The following is a 14318-nucleotide window of genomic DNA, read 5'->3' as shown; positions in this document are numbered from 1 at the left end:
TTGAATTAAAGCAAAGAATACTAAAACTATGGTTTAAGCGGTTATATTTGAAAATAGTGAAAAAATTTTCAAAATGTGCTTCTCTGGTCGAGAAACGTCGATTTTGAAAATTCTATTAAAAATCGAGGTACATTTATATTTATTGATCTATCGATATGAAATCACTTTTAATGAGTATTTTATAGGTATTTAAGCTAAATTCGGTCAAAAATTTGTCCAGAAAAAAATGCATTCAAAAGTGTACCGAAAAAATCGCATGTTTTTTCTTCAAGATACAAAATCCGTACAACGATTTCTTAATGAAAATTGAATTTGAACAGTTTTTTGAATGAATATCGTTACATTTGCTTGAATTAATGCAAAAAGTACAAAAATAATGGTTTCAGTGATTATATTTGAAAATAGTGAAAAAATTCTCAAAATGTGCTTCTCTAGTCGAGAAACGTCGATTTTGAAAATGTTATTAAAAATCAAGGTACATTTTTATTTATTGATCAATCGAGATGAAATCACTTTTATTGAGTATTTTATAGGTAAATAAGCTGAAGTCGACCAAAAATTTGTCCAGAAAAAATTGCATTCAAAAGTGTACCGAAAAAATCGCATCTTTTTTTTATTCAAGATAAAAAATTCGCGACAACGATTTCTTATAGAAAATGGAATTTTAACAGTTTTTTGAATGAATATCGTTATACTTGCTTTAATTAACGCAAAAAGTACAAAAACTATGGTTTCAGCGGTTATATTTGAAAATAGTGAAAAAATTCTCAAAATGTGCTTTTCTGGTCGAGAAACGTCGATTTTCAAAATGTTATTAAAAATCGAGGTACATTTATATTTATTGTTCAATCGATATGAAATCACTTTTAATGAGTATTTTATAGGTAAATAAGCTGAATTCGGTCAAAAATTTGTCCAGAAAAAAATGCATTCAAAAGTGTACCGAAAAAATCGCATGTTTTTTCTTCAAGATACAAAATCCGAACAACGATTTTTTAATGAAAATTGAATTTGAACAGTTTTTTGAATGAATATCGTTATATTTGCTTGAATTAAAGCAAAGAATACTAAAACTATGGTTTAAGCGGTTATATTTGAAAATAGTGAAAAAATTCTCAAAATGTGCTTCTCTGGTCGAGAAACGTCGATTTTGAAAATTCTATTAAAAATCGAGGTACATTTATATTTATTGATCAATCGATATGAAATCACTTTTAATGAGTATTTTATAGGTATTTAAGCTAAATTCGGTCAAAAATTTGTCCAGAAAAAAATGCATTCAAAAGTGTACCGAAAAAATCGCATGTTTTTTCTTCAAGATACAAAATCCGTACAACAATTTCTTAAAGAAAATTGAATTTGAACAGTTTTTTGAATGAATATCGTTACATTTGCTTGAATTAATGCAAAAAGTACAAAAACTATGGTTTCAGCGGTTATATTTGAAAATAGTGAAAAAATTCTCAAAATGTGCTTCTCTGGTCGAGAAACGTCGATTTTGAAAATTCTATTAAAAATCGAGGTACATTTTTATTTATTGATCTATCGATATGAAATCACTTTAAATGAGTATTTTATAGGTATTTAAGCTAAATTCGGTCAAAAATTTGTCCAGAATAAAATGCATTCAAAAGTGTACCGAAAAAATCGCATGTTTTTTTCTTCAAGATACAAAATCCGTGACAACGATTTCTAAATGTAAAATTGAATTTTGACAGTTTTTTGAATGAATATCGTTATATTTGCTTGAATTAAAGCAAAAAATACGAAAACTAAGGTTTCGGCGGTTATATTTGAAAATAGTGAAAAAATTCTCAAAATGTGCTTCTCTGGTCGAGAAACGTCGATTTTGAAAATTCTATTAAAAATCGAGGTACATTTATATTTATTGATCAATCGATATGAAATCACTTTTACTGAGTATTTTATAGATATTTAAGCTAAATTCGGTCAAAAATTTGTCCAGAAAAAAATGCATTCAAAAGTGTACCGAAAAAATCGCATGTTTTTTTCTTCAAGATACAAAATCCGTGACAACGATTTCTTAATGAAAATTGAATTTGAACAGTTTTTTGAATGAATATCGTTACATTTGCTTGAATTAATGCAAAAAGTACAAAAATAATGGTTTCAGTGATTATATTTGAAAATAGTGAAAAAATTCTCAAAATGTGCTTCTCTAGTCGAGAAACGTCGATTTTGAAAATGTTATTAAAAATCAAGGTACATTTTTATTTATTGATCAATCGAGATGAAATCACTTTTATTGAGTATTTTATAGGTAAATAAGCTGAAGTCGACCAAAAATTTGTCCAGAAAAAATTGCATTCAAAAGTGTACCGAAAAAATCGCATCTTTTTTTTATTCAAGATAAAAAATTCGTGACAACGATTTCTTATAGAAAATGGAATTTTAACAGTTTTTTGAATGAATATCGTTATACTTGCTTTAATTAACGCAAAAAGTACAAAAACTATGGTTTCAGCGGTTATATTTGAAAATAGTGAAAAAATTCTCAAAATGTGCTTCTCTGGTCGAGAAACGTCGATTTTGAAAATTCTATTAAAAATCGAGGTACATTTATATTTATTGATCAATCGATATGAAATCACTTTTAATGAGTATTTTATAGGTAAATAAGCTGAATTCGGTCAAAAATTTGTCCAGAAAAAAATGCATTCAAAAGTGTACCGAAAAAATCGCATGTTTTTTCTTCAAGATACAAAATCCGTACAACGATTTCTTAATGAAAATTGAATTTGAACAGTTTTTTGAATGAATATCGTTATATTTGCTTGAATTAAAGCAAAGAATACTAAAACTATGGTTTAAGCGGTTATATTTGAAAATAGTGAAAAAATTCTCAAAATGTGCTTCTCTGGTCGAGAAACGTCGATTTTGAAAATTCTATTAAAAATCGAGGTACATTTATATTTATTGATCTATCGATATGAAATCACTTTTAATGAGTATTTTATAGGTATTTAAGCTAAATTCGGTCAAAAATTTGTCCAGAAAAAAATGCATTCAAAAGTGTACCGAAAAAATCGCATGTTTTTTCTTCAAGATACAAAATCCGTACAACGATTTCTTAAAGAAAATTGAATTTGAACAGTTTTTTGAATGAATATCGTTACATTTGCTTGAATTAATGCAAAAAGTACAAAAATAATGGTTTCAGTGATTATATTTGAAAATAGTGAAAAAATTCTCAAAATGTGCTTCTCTAGTCGAGAAACGTCGATTTTGAAAATGTTATTAAAAATCAAGGTACATTTTTATTTATTGATCAATCGAGATGAAATCACTTTTATTGAGTATTTTATAGGTAAATAAGCTGAAGTCGACCAAAAATTTGTCCAGAAAAAATTGCATTCAAAAGTGTACCGAAAAAATCGCATCTTTTTTTTATTCAAGATAAAAAATTCGTGACAACGATTTCTTATAGAAAATGGAATTTTAACAGTTTTTTGAATGAATATCGTTATACTTGCTTTAATTAACGCAAAAAGTACAAAAACTATGGTTTCAGCGGTTATATTTGAAAATAGTGAAAAAATTCTCAAAATGTGCTTCTCTGGTCGAGAAACGTCGATTTTGAAAATTCTATTAAAAATCGAGGTACATTTATATTTATTGATCAATCGATATGAAATCACTTTTACTGAGTATTTTATAGGTATTTAACCTAAATTCGGTCAAAAATTTGTCCAGAAAAAAATGCATTCAAAAGTGTACCGAAAAAATCGCATGTTTTTTTCTTCAAGATACAAAATCCGTGACAACGATTTCTTAATGAAAATTGAATTTGAACAGTTTTTTGAATTAATATCGTTATATTTGCTTGAATTAAAGCGAAAAGTAAGAAAAACTATGGTTTCAGCGGTTATATTTGAAAATAGTGAAAAAATTCTCAAAAAGTGCTTCCCTGGTCGAGAAACGTCGTTTTTGAAAATGTTATTAAAAATCAAGGTACATTTTTATTTATTGATCTATCGAGATGAAATCACATTTAATGAGTATTTTATCGGTAAATAAGCTGAATTCGACCAAAAATTTGTCCACAAAAAAATGCATTCAAAAGTGTACCGAAGAAATCGCATGTTTTTTTTCTTCAAGATACAAAATCCGTACAACGATTTCTTAATGAAAATTGAATTTGAACAGTTTTTTGAATGAATATCGTTATATTTGCTTGAATTAAAGCAAAGAATACTAAAACTATGGTTTAAGCGGTTATATTTGAAAATAGTGAAAAAATTTTCAAAATGTGCTTCTCTGGTCGAGAAACGTCGATTTTGAAAATTCTATTAAAAATCGAGGTACATTTATATTTATTGATCTATCGATATGAAATCACTTTTAATGAGTATTTTATAGGTATTTAAGCTAAATTCGGTCAAAAATTTGTCCAGAAAAAAATGCATTCAAAAGTGTACCGAAAAAATCGCATGTTTTTTCTTCAAGATACAAAATCCGTACAACGATTTCTTAATGAAAATTGAATTTGAAAAGTTTTTTGAATGAATATCGTTACATTTGCTTGAATTAATGCAAAAAGTACAAAAATAATGGTTTCAGTGATTATATTTGAAAATAGTGAAAAAATTCTCAAAATGTGCTTCTCTAGTCGAGAAACGTCGATTTTGAAAATGTTATTAAAAATCAAGGTACATTTTTATTTATTGATCAATCGAGATGAAATCACTTTTATTGAGTATTTTATAGGTAAATAAGCTGAAGTCGACCAAAAATTTGTCCAGAAAAAATTGCATTCAAAAGTGTACCGAAAAAATCGCATCTTTTTTTTATTCAAGATAAAAAATTCGTGACAACGATTTCTTATAGAAAATGGAATTTTAACAGTTTTTTGAATGAATATCGTTATACTTGCTTTAATTAACGCAAAAAGTACAAAAACTATGGTTTCAGCGGTTATATTTGAAAATAGTGAAAAAATTCTCAAAATGTGCTTTTCTGGTCGAGAAACGTCGATTTTCAAAATGTTATTAAAAATCGAGGTACATTTATATTTATTGTTCAATCGATATGAAATCACTTTTAATGAGTATTTTATAGGTAAATAAGCTGAATTCGGTCAAAAATTTGTCCAGAAAAAAATGCATTCAAAAGTGTACCGAAAAAATCGCATGTTTTTTCTTCAAGATACAAAATCCGTACAACGATTTCTTAAAGAAAATTGAATTTGAACAGTTTTTTGAATGAATATCGTTACATTTGCTTGAATTAATGCAAAAAGTACAAAAACTATGGTTTCAGCGGTTATATTTGAAAATAGTGAAAAAATTCTCAAAATGTGCTTCTCTGGTCGAGAAACGTCGATTTTGAAAATTCTATTAAAAATCGAGGTACATTTTTATTTATTGATCTATCGATATGAAATCACTTTAAATGAGTATTTTATAGGTATTTAAGCTAAATTCGGTCAAAAATTTGACCAGAATAAAATGCATTCAAAAGTGTACCGAAAAAATCGCATGTTTTTTTCTTCAAGATACAAAATCCGTGACAACGATTTCTAAATGTAAAATTGAATTTTGACAGTTTTTTGAATGAATATCGTTATATTTGCTTGAATTAAAGCAAAAAATACGAAAACTAAGGTTTCGGCGGTTATATTTGAAAATAGTGAAAAAATTCTCAAAATGTGCTTCTCTGGTCGAGAAACGTCGATTTTGAAAATTCTATTAAAAATCGAGGTACATTTATATTTATTGATCAATCGATATGAAATCACTTTTACTGAGTATTTTATAGATATTTAAGCTAAATTCGGTCAAAAATTTGTCCAGAAAAAAATGCATTCAAAAGTGTACCGAAAAAATCGCATGTTTTTTTCTTCAAGATACAAAATCCGTGACAACGATTTCTTAATGAAAATTGAATTTGAACAGTTTTTTGAATGAATATCGTTACATTTGCTTGAATTAATGCAAAAAGTACAAAAATAATGGTTTCAGTGATTATATTTGAAAATAGTGAAAAAATTCTCAAAATGTGCTTCTCTAGTCGAGAAACGTCGATTTTGAAAATGTTATTAAAAATCAAGGTACATTTTTATTTATTGATCAATCGAGATGAAATCACTTTTATTGAGTATTTTATAGGTAAATAAGCTGAAGTCGACCAAAAATTTGTCCAGAAAAAATTGCATTCAAAAGTGTACCGAAAAAATCGCATCTTTTTTTTATTCAAGATAAAAAATTCGTGACAACGATTTCTTATAGAAAATGGAATTTTAACAGTTTTTTGAATGAATATCGTTATACTTGCTTTAATTAACGCAAAAAGTACAAAAACTATGGTTTCAGCGGTTATATTTGAAAATAGTGAAAAAATTCTCAAAATGTGCTTCTCTGGTCGAGAAACGTCGATTTTGAAAATTCTATTAAAAATCGAGGTACATTTATATTTATTGATCAATCGATATGAAATCACTTTTACTGAGTATTTTATAGGTATTTAACCTAAATTCGGTCAAAAATTTGTCCAGAAAAAAATGCATTCAAAAGTGTACCGAAAAAATCGCATGTTTTTTTCTTCAAGATACAAAATCCGTGACAACGATTTCTTAATGAAAATTGAATTTGAACAGTTTTTTGAATTAATATCGTTATATTTGCTTGAATTAAAGCGAAAAGTAAGAAAAACTATGGTTTCAGCGGTTATATTTGAAAATAGTGAAAAAATTCTCAAAAAGTGCTTCCCTGGTCGAGAAACGTCGTTTTTGAAAATGTTATTAAAAATCAAGGTACATTTTTATTTATTGATCTATCGAGATGAAAACACATTTAATGAGTATTTTATCGGTAAATAAGCTGAATTCGACCAAAAATTTGTCCAGAAAAAAATGCATTCAAAAGTGTACCGAAGAAATCGCATGTTTTTTTTCTTCAAGATACAAAATCCGTGACAACGATTTCTAAATGTAAAATTGAATTTTAACAGTTTTTTGAATGAATATCGTTATATTTGCTTGAATTAAAGCAAAAAATACGAAAACTATGGTTTCGGCGGTTATATTTGAAAATAGTGAAAAAATTCTCAAAATGTGCTTCTCTGGTCGAGAAACGTCGATTTTGAAAATTCTATTAAAAATCGAGGTACATTTATATTTATTGATCTATCGATATGAAATCACTTTTAATGAGTATTTTATAGGTATTTAAGCTAAATTCGGTCAAAAATTTGTCCAGAAAAAAATGCATTCAAAAGTGTACCGAAAAAATCGCATGTTTTTTCTTCAAGATACAAAATCCGTACAACGATTTCTTAATGAAAATTGAATTTGAACAGTTTTTTGAATGAATATCGTTACATTTGCTTGAATTAATGCAAAAAGTACAAAAATAATGGTTTCAGTGATTATATTTGAAAATAGTGAAAAAATTCTCAAAATGTGCTTCTCTAGTCGAGAAACGTCGATTTTGAAAATGTTATTAAAAATCAAGGTACATTTTTATTTATTGATCAATCGAGATGAAATCACTTTTATTGAGTATTTTATAGGTAAATAAGCTGAAGTCGACCAAACATTTGGCCAGAAAAAATTGCATTCAAAAGTGTACCGAAAAAATCGCATCTTTTTTTTATTCAAGATAAAAAATTCGTGACAACGATTTCTTATAGAAAATGGAATTTTAACAGTTTTTTGAATGAATATCGTTATACTTGCTTTAATTAACGCAAAAAGTACTAAAACTATGGTTTAAGCGGTTATATTTGAAAATAGTGAAAAAATTCTCAAAATGTGCTTCTCTGGTCGAGAAACGTCGATTTTGAAAATTCTATTAAAAATCGAGGTACATTTATATTTATTGATCAATCGATATGAAATCACTTTTAATGAGTATTTTATAGGTATTTAAGCTAAATTCGGTCAAAAATTTGTCCAGAAAAAAATGCATTCAAAAGTGTACCGAAAAAATCGCATGTTTTTTCTTCAAGATACAAAATCCGTACAACGATTTCTTAAAGAAAATTGAATTTGAACAGTTTTTTGAATGAATATCGTTACATTTGGTTGAATTAATGCAAAAAGTACAAAAATAATGGTTTCAGTGATTATATTTGAAAATAGTGAAAAAATTCTCAAAATGTGCTTCTCTAGTCGAGAAACGTCGATTTTGAAAATGTTATTAAAAATCAAGGTACATTTTTATTTATTGATCAATCGAGATGAAATCACTTTTATTGAGTATTTTATAGGTAAATAAGCTGAAGTCGACCAAAAATTTGTCCAGAAAAAATTGCATTCAAAAGTGTACCGAAAAAATCGCATCTTTTTTTATTCAAGATAAAAAATTCGTGACAACGATTTCTTATAGAAAATGGAATTTTAACAGTTTTTTGAATGAATATCGTTATACTTGCTTTAATTAACGCAAAGGGTACAAAAACTATGGTTTCAGCGGTTATATTTGAAAATAGTGAAAAAATTCTCAAAATGTGCTTCTCTGGTCGAGAAACGTCGATTTTGAAAATTCTATTAAAAATCGAGGTACATTTATATTTATTGATCAATCGATATGAAATCACTTTTACTGAGTATTTTATAGGTATTTAACCTAAATTCGGTCAAAAATTTGTCCAGAAAAAAATGCATTCAAAAGTGTACCGAAAAAATCGCATGTTTTTTTCTTCAAGATACAAAATCCGTGACAACGATTTCTTAATGAAAATTGAATTTGAACAGTTTTTTGAATTAATATCGTTATATTTGTTTGAATTAAAGCGAAAAGTAAGAAAAACTATGGTTTCAGCGGTTATATTTGAAAATAGTGAAAAAATTCTCAAAAAGTGCTTCCCTGGTCGAGAAACGTCGTTTTTGAAAATGTTATTAAAAATCAAGGTACATTTTTATTTATTGATCTATCGAGATGAAATCACATTTAATGAGTATTTTATCGGTAAATAAGCTGAATTCGACCAAAAATTTGTCCACAAAAAAATGCATTCAAAAGTGTACCGAAGAAATCGCATGTTTTTTTTCTTCAAGATACAAAATCCGTACAACGATTTCTTAATGAAAATTGAATTTGAGCAGTTTTTTGAATGAATATCGTTATATTTGCTTGAATTAAAGCAAAGAATACTAAAACTATGGTTTAAGCGGTTATATTTGAAAATAGTGAAAAAATTTTCAAAATGTGCTTCTCTGGTCGAGAAACGTCGATTTTGAAAATTCTATTAAAAATCGAGGTACATTTATATTTATTGATCTATCGATATGAAATCACTTTTAATGAGTATTTTATAGGTATTTAAGCTAAATTCGGTCAAAAATTTGTCCAGAAAAAAATGCATTCAAAAGTGTACCGAAAAAATCGCATGTTTTTTCTTCAAGATACAAAATCCGTACAACGATTTCTTAATGAAAATTGAATTTGAACAGTTTTTTGAATGAATATCGTTACATTTGCTTGAATTAATGCAAAAAGTACAAAAATAATGGTTTCAGTGATTATATTTGAAAATAGTGAAAAAATTCTCAAAATGTGCTTCTCTAGTCGAAAAACGTCGATTTTGAAAATGTTATTAAAAATCAAGGTACATTTTTATTTATTGATCAATCGAGATGAAATCACTTTTATTGAGTATTTTATAGGTAAATAAGCTGAAGTCGACCAAAAATTTGTCCAGAAAAAATTGCATTCAAAAGTGTACCGAAAAAATCGCATCTTTTTTTTATTCAAGATAAAAAATTCGTGACAACGATTTCTTATAGAAAATGGAATTTTAACAGTTTTTTGAATGAATATCGTTATACTTGCTTTAATTAACGCAAAAAGTACAAAAACTATGGTTTCAGCGGTTATATTTGAAAATAGTGAAAAAATTCTCAAAATGTGCTTCTCTGGTCGAGAAACGTCGATTTTGAAAATTCTATTAAAAATCGAGGTACATTTATATTTATTGATCAATCGATATGAAATCACTTTTACTGAGTATTTTATAGGTATTTAACCTAAATTCGGTCAAAAATTTGTCCAGAAAAAAATGCATTCAAAAGTGTACCGAAAAAATCGCATGTTTTTTTCTTCAAGATACAAAATCCGTGACAACGATTTCTTAATGAAAATTGAATTTGAACAGTTTTTTGAATTAATATCGTTATATTTGCTTGAATTAAAGCGAAAAGTAAGAAAAACTATGATTTCAGCGGTTATATTTGAAAATGGTGAAAAAATTCTCAAAATGTGCTTCTCTGGTCGAGAAACGTCGATTTTGAAAATTCTATTAAAAATCGAGGTACATTTTTATTTATTGATCTATCGATATGAAATCACTTTAAATGAGTATTTTATAGGTATTTAAGCTAAATTCGGTCAAAAATTTGTCCAGAAAAAAATGCATTCAAAAGTGTACCGAAAAAATCGCATGTTTTTTTCTTCAAGATACAAAATCCGTGACAACGATTTCTTAATGAAAATTGAATTTGAACAGTTTTTTGAATGAATATCGTTACATTTGCTTGAATTAATGCAAAAAGTACAAAAATAATGGTTTCAGTGATTATATTTGAAAATAGTGAAAAAATTCTCAAAATGTGCTTCTCTAGTTGAGAAACGTCGATTTTGAAAATGTTATTAAAAATCAAGGTACATTTTTATTTATTGATCAATCGAGATGAAATCACTTTTATTGAGTATTTTATAGGTAAATAAGCTGAAGTCGACCAAAAATTTGTCCAGAAAAAATTGCATTCAAAAGTGTACCGAAAAAATCGCATCTTTTTTTTATTCAAGATTAAAAATTCGTGACAACGATTTCTTATAGAAAATGGAATTTTAACAGTTTTTTGAATGAATATCGTTATATTTGCTTTAATTAACGCAAAAAGTACAAAAACTATGGTTTCAGCGGTTATATTTGAAAATAGTGAAAAAATTCTCAAAATGTGCTTCTCTGGTCGAGAAACGTCGATTTTGAAAATTCTATTAAAAATCGAGGTACATTTTTATTTATTGATCTATCGATATGAAATCACTTTAAATGAGTATTTTATAGGTATTTAAGCTAAATTCGGTCAAAAATTTGTCCAGAAAAAAATGCATTCAAAAGTGTACCGAAAAAATCGCATGTCTTTTTCTTCAAGATACAAAATCCGTGACAACGATTTCTTAATGAAAATTGAATTTGAACAGTTTTTTGAATTAATATCGTTATATTTGCTTGAATTAAAGCGAAAAGTAAGAAAAACTATGGTTTCAGCGGTTATATTTGAAAATAGTGAAAAAATTCTCAAAAAGTGCTTCCCTGGTCGAGAAACGTCGTTTTTGAAAATGTTATTAAAAATCAAGGTACATTTTTATTTATTGATCTATCGAGATGAAATCACATTTAATGAGTATTTTATCGGTAAATAAGCTGAATTCGACCAAAAATTTGTCCAGAAAAAAAATGCATTCAAAAGTGTACCGAAGAAATCGCATGTTTATTTTCTTCAAGATACAAAATCCGTACAACGATTTCTTAATGAAAATTGAATTTGAACAGTTTTTTGAATGAATATCGTTACATTTGCTTGATTTAATGCAAAAAGTACAAAAATAATGGTTTCAGTGATTATATTTGAAAATAGTGAAAAAATTCTCAAAATGTGCTTCTCTAGTCGAAAAACGTCGATTTTGAAAATGTTATTAAAAATCAAAGTACATTTTTATTTATTGATCAATCGAGATGAAATCACTTTTATTGAGTATTTTATAGGTAAATAAGCTGAAGTCGACCAAAAATTTGTCCAGAAAAAATTGCATTCAAAAGTGTACCGAAAAAATCGCATCTTTTTTTTATTCAAGATTAAAAATTCGTGACAACGATTTCTTATAGAAAATGGAATTTTAACAGTTTTTTGAATGAATATCGTTATATTTGCTTTATTTAACGCAAAAAGTACAAAAACTATGGTTTCAGCGGTTATATTTGAAAATAGTGAAAAAATTCTCAAAATGTGCTTCTCTGGTCGAGAAACGTCGATTTTGAAAATTCTATTAAAAATCGAGGTACATTTTTATTTATTGATTTATCGATATGAAATCACTTTAAATGAGTATTTTATAGGTATTTAAGCTAAATTCGGTCAAAAATTTGTCCAGAAAAAAATGCATTCAAAAGTGTACCGAAAAAATCGCATGTTTTTTTCTTCAAGATACAAAATCCGTGACAACGATTTCTTAATGAAAATTGAATTTGAACAGTTTTTTGAATTAATATCGTTATATTTGCTTGAATTAAAGCGAAAAGTAAGAAAAACTATGGTTTCAGCGGTTATATTTGAAAATAGTGAAAAAATTCTCAAAAAGTGCTTCCCTGGTCGAGAAACGTCGTTTTTGAAAATGTTATTAAAAATCAAGGTACATTTTTATTTATTGATCTATCGAGATGAAATCACATTTAATGAGTATTTTATCGGTAAATAAGCTGAATTCGACCAAAAATTTGTCCAGAAAAAAATGCATTCAAAAGTGTACCGAAGAAATCGCATGTTTTTTTTCTTCAAGATACAAAATCCGTGACAACGATTTCTAATGTAAAATTGAATTTTAACAGTTTTTTGAATGAATATCGTTATATTTGCTTGAATTAAAGCAAAAAATACGAAAACTATGGTTTCGGCGGTTATATTTGAAAATAGTGAAAAAATTCTCAAAATGTGCTTCTCTGGTCGAGAAACGTCGATTTTGAAAATTCTATTAAAAATCGAGATACATTTATATTTATTGATCTATCGATATGAAATCACTTTTAATGAGTATTTTATAGGTATTTAAGCTAAATTCGGTCAAAAATTTGTCCAGAAAAAAATGCATTCAAAAGTGTACCGAAAAAATCGCATGTTTTTTTCTTCAAGATACAAAATCCGTACAACGATTTCTTAATGAAAATTGAATTTGAACAGTTTTTTGAATGAATATCGTTACATTTGCTTGAATTAATGCAAAAAGTACAAAAATAATGGTTTCAGTGATTATATTTGAAAATAGTGAAAAAATTCTCAAAATGTGCTTCTCTAGTCGAGAAACGTCGATTTTGAAAATGTTATTAAAAATAAAGGTACATTTTTATTTATTGATCAATCGAGATGAAATCACTTTTAATGAGTATTTTATAGGTATTTAACCTAAATTCGGTCAAAAATTTGTCCAGAAAAAAATGCATTCAAAAGTGTACCGAAAAAATCGCATGTTTTTTTCTTCAAGATACAAAATCCGTGACAACGATTTCTTAATGAAAATTGAATTTGAACAGTTTTTTGAATTAATATCGTAATATTTGCTTGAATTAAAGCGAAAAGTAAGAAAAACTATGGTTCCAGCGGTTATATTTGAAAATAGTGAAAAAATTCTCAAAAAGTGCTTCCCTGGTCGAGAAACGTCGTTTTTGAAAATGTTATTAAAAATCAAGGTACATTTTTATTTATTGATCTATCGAGATGAAATCACATTTAATGAGTATTTTATCGGTAAATAAGCTGAATTCGACCAAAAATTTGTCCAGAAAAAAATGCATTCAAAAGTGTACCGAAGAAATCGCATGTTTTTTTTCTTCAAGATAAAAAATTCGTACAACGATTTCTTAATGAAAATTGAATTTGAACAGTTTTTTGAATGATTATCGTTACATTTGCTTGAATTAATGCAAAAAGTACAAAAATAATGGTTTCAGTGATTATATTTGAAAATAGTGAAAAAATTCTCAAAATGTTCTTCTCTAGTCGAAAAACGTCGATTTTGAAAATGTTATTAAAAATCAAAGTACATTTTTATTTATTGATCAATCGAGATGAAATCACTTTTATTGAGTATTTTATAGGTAAATAAGCTGAAGTCGACCAAAAATTTGTCCAGAAAAAATTGCATTCAAAAGTGTACCGAAGAAATCGCATGTTTTTTTTCTTCAAGATAAAAAATTCGTGACAACGATTTCTTATAGAAAATGGAATTTTAACAGTTTTTTGAATGAATATCGTTATATTTGCTTTATTTAACGCAAAAAGTACAAAAACTATGGTTTCAGCGGTTATATTTGAAAATAGTGAAAAAATTCTCAAAATGTGCTTCTCTGGTCGAGAAACGTCGATTTTGAAAATTCTATTAAAAATCGAGGTACATTTTTATTTATTGATCTATCGATATGAAATCACTTTAAATGAGTATTTTATAGGTATTTAAGCTAAATTCGGTCAAAAATTTGTCCAGAAAAAAATGCATTCAAAAGTGTACCGAAAAAATCGCATGTTTTTTTCTTCAAGATACAAAATCCGTACAACGATTTCTTAATGAAAATTGAATTTG

The sequence above is a fragment of the Phalangium opilio genome, unplaced genomic scaffold (genome assembly GCF_054372755.1).
Source record: "Phalangium opilio isolate 3A_F unplaced genomic scaffold, DU_Popi_V2 ptg000505l_1, whole genome shotgun sequence".
NCBI classification, from domain to species: domain Eukaryota; kingdom Metazoa; phylum Arthropoda; class Arachnida; order Opiliones; family Phalangiidae; genus Phalangium; species Phalangium opilio.
This window is presented reverse-complemented; position numbering follows the sequence as displayed.